The following is a 12,500-nucleotide window of genomic DNA, read 5'->3' on the forward strand; positions in this document are numbered from 1 at the left end:
GTTCAACACATTTCCTTATGTTTTTTCAGTTGCACGCGGTTTGGATATGTTGTTTAACACATTCCCATGTTTTAAAGTCGCACGCGGTTTGGATATGTTGTTAATACATTCACATGTTTTTCAGTTGCACGCGGTTTGGATATGTTGTTTAACACATCCCCATGTTTTTAAGTCGCACGCGGTTTGGATATGTTGTTTAACACATTTCCATGTTTTTAAGTCGCACGCGGTTTGGATATGTTGTTCAACACATTCCCATGTTTTTAAGTCGCACGCGGTTTGGATATGTTGTTCAATACATTCCCATGTTTTTTCAGTTGCACGCGGTTTGGATATGTTGTTTAACACATTCCCATGTTTTTAATTCAATACATTCCCATGTTTTTAAGTCGCACGCGGTTTGGATATGTTGTTCAATACATTCCCATGTTTTTTCAACTTCTTTCTTTCTTTTGTTTTCGAAATGTTATACTACATGAAGACAAAGCCTTTTAGGGCGATTTAAACTCAGGGGTAAAATCCTGCGGGTACTTACCGATACTGAGTACCGGAACTTATTTTTAAGGCGGTACTGGTACCGGGATTTTTTGAGCTGCTTCGTCATTATTTATCTTTACACGTATATTTTATTTTCTATTTCAAAAACAGGTCCACTTCACCTAGCTGAGTACCTCTACTTTTGTTTGAGAATTTCACGCCTGTTTGAACAACAACGCATGCGCTGCGTATTTTGTATTTTGATATTGATCATCACACAGCGAAAGAAAAATTACACATTTGAAACTAAAAAGTTTAAACATTTTTCAAGTGTTTCGGCTATCCGAATCACGGAATCTCGTCTTCTGCGCTGTTATTGGTTACACGAATGAGGCCTCAGGCATAACGAGCGACAGAAGATACTAACTCGAACAAAGTGCTCTGCGCATGTTATGTGTGGAGTCGCCATTTGCAAGTCCACGTTTACCTTGTAACCTACATGTGGGAAGTTCGTAAAGTTGTTGTATGAACTTGACTGTATATCTTTGGAATTAATATAGGTATAAGCCGTTCTCCGAAAGCTTGATAGATGATTTGATGTCAAGTAAGTCCCTACATTTATTATTTAAACATGAAATAAACACCACCTCCATCCCATTTGCAGTAATTTAATTAGAATTATTTTGTCTATTTGCTAGAATTAAAAATAAAGTGTAAATTTTGCAAATAGTCGAGCATTAGAACATTTCAACATTTCAAGGTGTACCTAATTCACGACGTTTTTAATATTAATGCTGTTTGTCTGTTTTGTGGACTATACACGACAGTTTTCAATACATTAAAAAAGTGTTGCTTATACATATCGCAGTTGAAAAAAAAAACCCAGAAAGTTTAATTTATCCGAACTAATCGTTTATTAAAACGAAAAAGCTTGTACAATACGTAAGATTAAATACTAAAAATGCAACTGGTGAGTTATAAAAGAAATATTAGTTTTTTCACGATTTCATCTCGTGCCTCATTACTAGGAGTGCTAGTTACACCTGGAACGTGCACGTGAGAAAATCTGGTTGATCATTAGAAATGTAAGTTATTTGAGGAAGGTATTTGTGCTGTGTATAAATAGGTAATGGTGCCCAGATCGTTTCGTTGATTAAATCTGTGCTTAGTAGTGTAATTTACACCTTGTTGATGTGGAACAAATCTATTATGTTGAACTGAAGGTCACTGTAGTTGAAGGTAAAGACAGTAAAGTACTTGTGGACATGGTCGTAGACAGGTGGTGTTCCTGGCGCCCACATTTTAAAGAGAGAAATGAATTTTTTTCTAACTATAAGTATAATTTGACATGTGGCAAAGTAAAAAAAAAGATAGAATCATACACACGTTGGTAATGTTAGGTGGCTGCCTTGTTGCCGATAAGGAAGAACATTCACGTATGCTCTATAGATGAGTCATTTTCTATTTAAAAGAGAATTATACATTTATGCTTGTAAGAAGCATACACTGACACACGTTTTATTATAGCTTTGTTTAGGTACAAGATAAAAAGTACATACTTTAATAAATTTTCGCTATTTTTTTTTGCCTTGAAGTTGGAGTTAAACATAGCAAACAAAGTGAGTATTACTGCCTATTATGCGTATGTTAATGGATTCTAACAAAAATTAAATGTAATTGCGAATGGTGTCTCTATAATTCCGTGATGCCCGATGACTTAAAATTGAATCACACATAATACTATTGTGGCGCCATTTTTAAATGATATCTGCACAGTTCAGCTTGCAGATGTGGCTATAGGAATTCATGAACAAAGTAGTAGAGACAATCAAAAACATATTCAAAATAGCCGTGGAAAAATATAACAGCCCTCAAAAGAAAGATAATATATTCACAATAATCACAAAAACAGCAGCACAAGAACTAACATTATTATTACCACACTTACTACTTCTACTATAGACCCAAAGTACACTAACACCCAAAAATAGGACAATACACACATACAACTTGATAACATAAAACGGACATGGCCCTGAAAAGGAAAGTACTAACAGAAATACATCAACCCCACATCAAACCAGCCAACAACAAAAAAAACCTGAACCACTAAAAAAAGCTACAACAACCGTACAGAAGGGAGGAAGAGGTCTACTTGAGCCTGACCCTCACGGGTCGATGACCTAAATCCCGATCCGGAGAAGAGAGTTGCAGAAGTGGGGGAAGAGGTCGTGCACAGCAACTAAAATATCGATGTTGACAAGACTTTCAGAGGTTTTGTCCTTTAACACTTAGTTGTGACATAAACACGGATTATTTACCATATACTCAAAATGAAATAAAGCAATTTTTTGTGTATGGAAGTAATCAAGTTTTGCAGTTTGAATTTCTTACAAACGTTTACATTTTATATTCAACAATTTGGTAATTGGTATTAAAAAGTGTATATCATGATATAATTTATTCAATAACCCATATATGTCATAAATTATTTATTAATTTTCTTTACTAAAACTAAATCAAACAAACTAGCCAACTGTTAGGTGCTAAATAGATATACAAAGCACTATTACTGTGAGCTTAATTGAAAAGAACAACAAGAACAAAAAAAAGCAAATAATATACAAAGCAAAATCATATCCTACTGTGTATCAAAATTATTTCTCTATCCCTAACAAACTTGTCAAAAACGCCTTTGGAACTAAAAACTAGCGATGGCCCACATTGTTTTTTTTTTTTACTCTGGGCACGACCCTCTTTATAGATTCGGTTTTTCACAAAGCACTACTGAGGATACAGAAAAGTATCGTTATATGGATATCTTACTGTGGTGTAATACAATTAATTCTATGTTAAGATATCGCACAGATTGACATAGATAGACATAGCACATTAACGATTATTCTCACAAGATTCGTAGTTAATCTAATAAAAGATATGCGCTTTTGGTGAGTAAAATAAACTATTATTGAAAAACAACTAAAAGGTAAACTGAAATGAATATGTTGATATGTCAAGATAGAAATCTAACCCCAACCTCACATAACATAAACTGTGTTTGTAGCTTAAGACAAACACACCTTAGACGCATTTTTCAGTGGAAATTTAATATGTAAAATGATTTTTAATATCAATGTATATTTATTAACATATCAATAGTCGTGCTACTGTAAAAGCTTCCAGACTAAGAGAAACGAGGGTAACTTCAAGAAGGGACCTGACGGGCATATGAGTTTTAACAACATATTAGGTTTCCATAATATTCAGAATATGCAATATTCAGTTAATCTAATGATGAGTAAAGTTCATTCAAATAAAAATAAATAAATAAATAATAAAAAAAGAATAATGTAATGTTAATCCTTACATTAATTCTTGTTTATAAATGACTCGTATTAAATGGATAAAAATTATACTTAAGGTAATTAATCTGTTTCATTCTATAACGGTTATTGCTTATGCAATTTGATAATATAAATAGTATCACAACCATTACTATATCAGCTGGCCTCATGAGCCTTGGTTGTACGAAAGGCCTCGTCGACATCAAGACATGCGGTACTGTGTCGTGCAGCCAAAACAACTTACAGGACAGACTGTGTTATTAACAGGATTAATAGTTTAGCAATTTTCCACTTTCTCTAGCTCGAAATGTGGAGATCCAAACTATCACATATTTTCTGTGGATGAGCTCTACTGGACCCTTACTTCATATACCAAAAGTTAGAAGTACACGAGATATAAAACCTTCAATTTTTATTGAATTTCTTCCTATCGAAAGTACAGAAAATATATTTGATAGAAAAACATACTTAACTTTCATGATTTTTTTTTACAAATTTGGTACACTGATAGAACTTTACAACCTACAATTAGGCGTCATCTTTGGTCTAAGTATAATCCATATATGTAAAGGTATTCAAGAAAAACTGATCAATTATGACCAGATTTTTGGACCTGTCTACGCAAAAAGTCACGTAACCTATCGGTCTGAATTTTGTACTACAGCTCCACCTAAGAATAAAGATGGACTGTTTTAAATTTTTTGTCATTCGGATAAAAGACGGCTGATTTAGAGCAGCAAAAATATAGTGTTAAAGCACGCGAAGATACACAAGCATTGGTTAGGCCAAGCAAACTAGATTAGCAGTTTCAAGCTCAAGTTTTCAAAAGAAACATACGGATGGACGGTTATTCATTGTTCATTGCCAATTTTTAAGCACACATTTGCTAAATTTTATGAAATTATCATAATTAAAGAGCGTTTAGCATCATATGATATTAGCTTAAGCAATTAGCCTAAATTATGATGCTTGATACGGTTGTACCGAGTGCATGCGGGTGATGACAAGAAACTGTTAATCTAGTTTCCATGGCGTTACTGTACAGGAAGTTATCAACGCTGTTTTAGAGAGGAAAACTACCAATACATATATTTTAAAGAATCTGGTTGGTTCTTTAAAGTAAAGGTCTGTTCCGAATAATAGGGTTGCGATCCTAAAGCTAATGTTCTTTACTATCAAGTATCACTTCTTTACTTGCTAGGCCCGACATGGCTAAGTGGTTAGGGTGCTCGACTCGCAATCTGTGGGTCGGAGGTTCGAATCCCCGTCCCACCAAACATGCGCACCCTTTCAGCCGTGGGGGAGTTATAATGTGACGCTCAATACGTTGGTAAAAGAGTATCCCAAGAGTTGGCGGTGGGTGGTGATGACAAGCTGCCTTCGCTCTTGTCTTGCTTTGCTAAATTATGGACGGCTAGAACAGATAGCCCTCGTGTAGCTTTGTGCGAAATTCAAAACAAACAAACAATCCTTACTTGTTGTGGTATTGTATTGACAAAGTCATAATATCTAATCAAAAACACCATAGGTGTGAAAAAAAGGTGCTGACAAAAAGGAGTGAGCTTGCGACTTAAGGAAATGAAATCAAAATTGGCGGCCAAACTGGCAGCTATACTTATACTGTTATAGGATTGATAATAATTGTACAGAAAATATTCATTCATTAGTTAGCTAGGCTGCGTATATTGTTTTACCCACCATTATGCCCCAAGCTGAACAAAAATTGATTTCATTCCTTTAAGTTGCACGCTCATTGCATTTTTAGCTACACCTTTTTTTCACACCTAAGGTGTTTTTGATTAGATTACAATTATAGCAGGTATAGTTCTATATACTGTTATACACTCATTTTTCGCTCCTAAGTTCTTAGAACTGGTAAATGAATATGATAATAAGGATTAGTTGGCTAATTTCTATCTGATGAGTCAATGCTGTCGTAAAGATTTCAAAGCTATATTTGCGTGGTCAACTCGATCATGTTTGTACATTAATCAACATTACACATTTTGGAACGTGGAGTTGAATTACATTAGTCAGGTACGTTACCATGTGACGACATCGTATTTTCCATTTTTAAATGAACAATTTTTAATTATCTTGTTACTGTACTTCCTTTAAAGTGGCAGGAGCCATATTCGTTTTTTCATGGCAGTAAAACAATTTCTCTATTTTTTTAAGGCCATAAATGGCTGATTTTGGGCCAGAAAGCACGCCTGTACGCCCCTTATCTGGAGCGCTGCGTTTCAGGTTAGCGCAGAGTATTATTAAACACAGTACCTTACAATAGGTAGAAAAACAACAACCTAAAAACAACCTACTAGCCCGGTAGTATCAGTTGTAGAATATTTTACATAACATAGAATAATTAACTGTAATATCCTGGTGTCATTTTTGTTTAGGCCTCTATGCTTTTATCAGTCCTAAAAAGTGTTTTCAGTTATTAAACTTCCTTTTAGTTTTCTGGTCGTATTATTAAAATATAATGTTCACGGAAAGACATGGCAATTTTCGTTACTTAATTTCCTGTACGTTTCATATTACAATCTGAAAATCCATACCTCCTTTTACCTAACCAGCTGCTGGTTGATTTATGCTGAAACAATATTTCATTATAATCACCTTCATTTTGTTTGCTTTAGCTTCCTAATCTAACTGATAACGCTGATTATAAGAGACCAACTGAGAACTGTCACTTTGCGCAAAGACCATAAATGATCTAGTTTTATCACTGTTTTTTAACAATTTCATCAAATCAACAGGTTTTTCCCCATTATAATACTTAAAGATAGTAATAAAATACATATATAATAAATGGGGATCGTCAAAAAGAACAACAACAACAGAAACAAGATGGATCAAAATGCAACGATTACATTGTCAAGCCTACAACTAGGGACTCTAAAAAGAAAACAAACTAGGCTGGAAATAACGTCAGCGAAGTAGGAAAATCTACTGTGGTAATCATCTACTTTAGAAAACTCAATGAAATAGTCGCAGAAAATCAGGTAGAGACTAAGTACAACAGTGAACTCGAAAAACAATGAAGAACAGCAAACTCGAGAAATGATGAATCCTCAAAGTGGCAGTTTCCAATTAATGCACTATAAGTTGTACAACTTATTTTCCAATTAGTTAAACACCGTATTTTTTCAATGTCGGAATGTGAAGGACTTGGAGAAATTCTTCAGGATGAAAAAACAAAGGCGCTTGAATTAATTTTAAAACTACCTTATGTCATACTTAATACTGCATTGGTTACTATTGTCCAGGTTTCAGTAAAATATTCGAAGACACTGTTATAAAGGCCCGGCATGGCCAGTTGGTTAGGGAACTCGACTCGCAATCTGAGGGTCGCGGGTTCGAATCCCTGTCTTTTCAGCCGTGGGGGCTTTACAATGTGACGGTCAATCCCACTATTCGTTGGTAAAAGATAGCCCTCGTGTAGCTTTGCGCGAAATTCAAAACAAACAAACAAACACTGTTATAAATATATAGATTGTTTACTCTAATAAAACGGAATATTTCCGACTAGTGTAACAGTGCTTAAAATTAAATGTCTTTTACATTTCTACGATGCTTGAATGGCCTCTAAAAGCTGATGTTGGTAGCGAAGGAGAATTTAGAAAGTGGAAATCTTAACTTTCGATAATGAACTTAGAAATAGTGCTAGGACATGCGCAGGAGTTTTCAATAGTTTCACCCAAGTTTGAATGAAATATTCGTAGCTGTTTTATTTTTTCTGCAGGCTTGTGTAATAATAATATGAAGAACAAATGGATGAATTTTGTCTAACAATCGGAAAATCAACTTTTTTGCTATTATCAGTACCTTAACAGTCTTAGCCATTAATATAGAAAGCCTTGGGTGTTCTTTCAAGAAAAAGTCAGCTTTTTAAGATGGTTTTTGCCCGTGTGTTCTATTAAATTATTTGTGACATTCCTGGGCGATGCTTATTATGAACCACTATCGTGTTTGGTGATTAATGGGCGTATTCTTGTAGCTTTCTGCAGTTCTGCACAATATCTGCGCAGTTCACACCCTAGAGCTGCAAAAATAAACGCTCTCTCTCTATCCGCCAGAAATTTTCTATTGGTGCGGTGCATTCGAGAATGATATAGTTTTGTGTAAATAAATAAAATAAGTTGTAATATCATTATTTGTGTATATTATGACTACATCTGGTGATTTAATTTGCTGAGTTAATACTGTGCCAATTTTCACCTTCTGAAATAGTACACTAATTCATGATTAGTTAAATTACTTTATAATCACAAAATGTTACTGCTGCACTCTGCAAAATTTAAAATTATTCACGCTTACGGAATTCTGATAGTGATTATTCTTTACAGAAAAATAATAATAATTGGAGCTCTAGAAAGGCTAGGGAATACATGCATCTCATTGTTTATTTTACAACTAAATTTGTCTGTTAAATATTGTTTTCAGTTTTAATGTAAAAGGTGAGCAAAACGTCTGGGCATCTCCCTTATTTAAAGCTCATATTAACAATTTATTTTTCGCGTTTTAGTAATAATTGTGGCAAAGGAACGATATGAAACAAAGAACTGACGCTTACAAAAAAAAGAATTGTGAAAGTTTCGTTAAGGTTATCCCAAATATGTTAAGGAGCATGTCACTTAGCATATGGAGATGTGTGATCCTATGTCATGAAAATGAAGGACAACAGATAGACATTTGGTTTATTAACAGAACCTTTTGTTAATCTTTGTTAATATGAGATATGTAGATATGTCAGTATGCAATAAAAACACGTATACTACCTTTATTTGAAGGAGGGTCTAATCTTTTTGCCCACCCTGTACTAAAGATTTAGATCTTCAGTTTCGTGTATGTAATTTTTAAACATTTTTAAGTTACATGACTAAGACCTTTTTCTTTAAGGTTCTTCCGTGTGATCGTTTTTACAACTGTTATTTTTCTCAAAATTTTTCCCGAAATGCGTATTTTTGAAACGCAAGAATGTATTAACGCTATTTTTTATAACTTGGGTCTTTTTTGAATACTGTTTATATAAACTATATATGACAAATACTACAGTGTTGCTCTTATGGCTTTCTCAGTAACTGTTTTCATAACAAAAGGAAAACAAGAGGGAATACTCAAAAGCCGCAGCTGTAATTATACCTCAAATCGCTTAAGATATAGAGTTATAAGCAAAAAAATTTGTACATGGTAAAAACCTCAAAGCCATTCTAGGAGCCACTACGCAACGGCTAAGAAAACAAACAAGGCTTTGTTGGCGAAATTAGCTTATAACTCGCCTACTAGCCCGTATGCGAGAATTATACCTTACCCTTTAAAGCCATCGTTTTTTTTTGTGCTGCGTATAAACTATTCAAAGGTGTGACCTTGTTCTAGTATTTACAAATAAGGATAGAATTTCACGCGTCATCCTACACGTGCACTAGATGGCAAGAAATATCAGAAAGTACAAGCATGCATAAATGAAATCTCAGATACATAAAGCATAAATAATAACTTCGAGAAACAAACAACAACAAAAAATCGCTGCTATTAGAAGAATTGCAACTGTGTCTGAGTAATTTTACAATGTTGGTTCTAAAAATAATGTTGAAAATTACTGATCACGTCTAGTTTTCGAGTTATGATAGGTTTATTTAAAATATTCTCATATATCGTGAAAACAACAACTTTTTCCTTAATAATCTTATTTATATATTGAAAATTGCATTTAAGAATGTTCAAACACAATACATAATAGCAATACCAGTTGAAAAAGCTATAAATACAATAAGATTATGTATTGAAAATACATTCAGATTGTGTTTATGTTCAAAACACTCACCATGGAATTATTTTTCATTACAAAATGTCTGTTATATTTGTTTCGCCTTTTGTGTATGTCGCCATTTTCACGCTGTAAGAAGCGGCAGCTATCTCTCATCATCGTCCTTGATATTGCTGTTCCATTGTAGAAATGTCTTGGCGAAAGCACTCATCTCTCACTGCACCTAGATCATTTGGAAAGAAGTCTAAATGGGAGTGTAAGAAGTACATCTTTAGACCACATTTTCCTGTAGTTCTCGATCATGTCATCAACCATCACAACATAGTTTTCATCTCTGTGACTTCCTAAGAAACTTTTAACAACTAGTTTGGATGACTTCCAAACAACAAGTTCATTCCGATTGAGTACTGTTTCAAAATCATCAGCACTTCCCGAATCTGTGCTCAACAAAGATACCTCCTTTCATTTTTAATTCACTGATTTTTGGAAAGTTGTCAGACATTACCATCTTTGTTCATTCCCTTTACAAAATTCTTCATGAGTCCCAGTTTAATACGAAGTGGGAGCAGAAACGCATTTTGAGGACTTACTAAAAGTTGGCACTCAATATTGTTTTCCTGTTATATAATTCTCTGTCGCTGTCCATTCCTCCTTTTTTGAAATGATTTTTATCATATCAGCTGTTCCATATGCACGAAAAGCAACAATGTTTGGTATACCCACTCTGCAGGCCTAGCAGGAGTGCAATAACGTTTAGATCACCACATATGTTCCACCTATGGTGATCATATTCGATGGTCTCAAGTATAATCTGCATGCTTTGATAAGTTTCTTTCTTGTTCACAGCATGAGCAACAGGAATCGATGGCTTAGTGTTCCCATTGTGCAAAAGTATAGCTTTCAGACTAATTGTAGATGAGTCGATAAAAGTCTCCATTCTTGAGGATGATAATCAGTACCTAGTTCTTCCATTAGTGCATCAACATTTGCATAGAAGCACAAATTATTTTGCATGCTGTAGTGAGAAGCAAGACATTGACTGTGACTTTGGTAAATTGAAACTCTTATTCCTGGAGCTAATAAATTTCATTGCTGTATATGAGAGCCAAAAAAGTCACGAATCAGATCATTTGATTCTTCTTTTGTGATCAGGTGAGGCAGTTTATGTTGAGGTGCCAATAGGATTACTAGATGATGAAGATGATTCATTGTCTTCTTCCCAGGATAACTCCTTTGTTTCCCAATTTGTCAAACTTAGTCCTTGAAGAGGGAAGTAGAATCGGTGTTTCAACTCGTTGTTTTTACATTAGTGTTCAAGCCCTTATTTTATGAATAACGCTATAGCATTTTGACAGTTTAATATACAATAGTAAAGGAGGGAGGAAGAGATTGGAATGAAACCTGACCCTCTCAGTTAGCACACAACGACCGCAATACCGATCTATACAAGACGATCGACCAACTTAGAGAATTTGTAAGACTTATACCATGGGAATAGACCGTATAGAGCCAGTTAAATTATATTGGTTATAATAGATAGTATATTTTATGCTTATTATTACTGTGTGTAGGTTCTTAAATTAATATTTGGAACAGATAAAAGAAAATATTTGATATAAGAGTACCAACGTTAAAAAAGTAAGGCTAAGTTTCATCGGAAGGCCGACAGCAAAATTAAAGAGACAAATGGTAAGTTCCAGATTCCTTGTTTTTGATTTTTTGTTGTAAAAGTAACTCAAAAGTTAAAAATATATATAAATTTCTTAGCTAATATATGGCTAGATTAGGTTAGATATTTTTTTTTTTTTTCATTTCTTTATGAATTATACTCGTGAATAGCTGGCGCGGTACCTAGTTCAATAAGTAAGTTGCGTTTGTCATTCGCCATATGTGTTTTATATAGTTCAAAGAACAATAAACTTAAATAAATGCAAATTGTTAGAGTCTCGAGCTATTAAGGATAAATAATTGCAATTTTCTTTTATAATCTGCTATCATTCTCGGAAGAAAATGGGTGACTTAGATTCATTTCGTATTGTTTTAGGTAGGTACTAGGTCTGTCAAATGGACCGAGTTTGTAAAGTGTTAGGATATAGAAAATAATATAATGCACCCACACTGCAATACTAATTGGTTGAAAATTGATTCATGACTTTCTTGTAGGCAGTGCAAGTAAACACAAATTAAAGTTAACGAAATTCCTTGAATCACCTTAATAATAATTAATAAAAAGTGCAACGAAAACGGGTGGCCTCACCAGCACAGAACTTCTTTCTCGGTATGTGGAGTGCTCTTTCACCACCACATCCCGCATCCTTGACTTTCTCTAAAGTCTAATTAAAAAAGCAAATTACCTCAGTCTGTTAGGAGGTAAATCAACAATAAAGAAAATGAAGGACTTCAAAGACGACCTGCTATTCTACGAGCATTCGCCTCGATCGCTGCATTAATTACACATTTTAATGAAAGGTAAGAATATGAGATCAGTTACACTAGTTTTTTGTTGTGTTTGTGATAATCATAGGATGTATTAACGTGCAGTTATTGCATACATTGTGCCATTTTGGAACTCATCGTGCAGTGACAAAATTGTATACTATTCGCGATATTCAGTTCTGCAGCCGATTTAGTTTGCTTGCGGCGGTACAGAGCTCGCGCTCTGTTTCTCCTCCCTCCATCTCCCCTCTTCCACCATTTGGGCTATCATGGTGTATGTATACTGATAAAGTTTCTATAGAATAGCCACTGGTGACAATAGTAATGTAGGTGTGATTGGTCGGCAAAGAGAGAGAGAGAGAGAGAAAGGGTGAGATAAGCAGTAAAACAGTATGACTTATAAACTATAATAATAAAGGCAAATTTTGTGTAGTGATAAACAGCATAGTGGTGTAGGAAGGAGTTTCAAAGTT

The 12,500-nt window shown here is 34.3% G+C and overlaps 1 protein-coding gene across 4 annotated transcripts in view; it reads left to right on the top strand.

The window, feature by feature from the left end:
- The first annotated feature begins 947 nt into the window (after window positions 1-947).
- LOC106478680 (sodium- and chloride-dependent glycine transporter 1-like) overlaps window positions 948-12,500 on the top strand; it is a 59,497-nt gene continuing 47,944 nt past the window's right edge. The window contains exon 1 of one of the 4 annotated variants that reach the window (XM_022382322.1): window positions 948-1,081. The gene's annotated coding sequence lies outside the window, so the exon portion shown is untranslated. Of the gene's footprint in view, window positions 1,082-5,838; window positions 5,859-12,036; window positions 12,061-12,500 lie in introns of those variants that run through there. The other 3 variants (XM_022382324.1, XM_022382326.1, XM_022382325.1) reach the window with 3 other exon arrangements.

Source organism: Limulus polyphemus, unplaced genomic scaffold (genome assembly GCF_000517525.1).
Source record: "Limulus polyphemus unplaced genomic scaffold, Limulus_polyphemus-2.1.2 Scaffold240, whole genome shotgun sequence".
NCBI classification, from domain to species: Eukaryota; Metazoa; Arthropoda; class Merostomata; order Xiphosura; family Limulidae; genus Limulus; species Limulus polyphemus.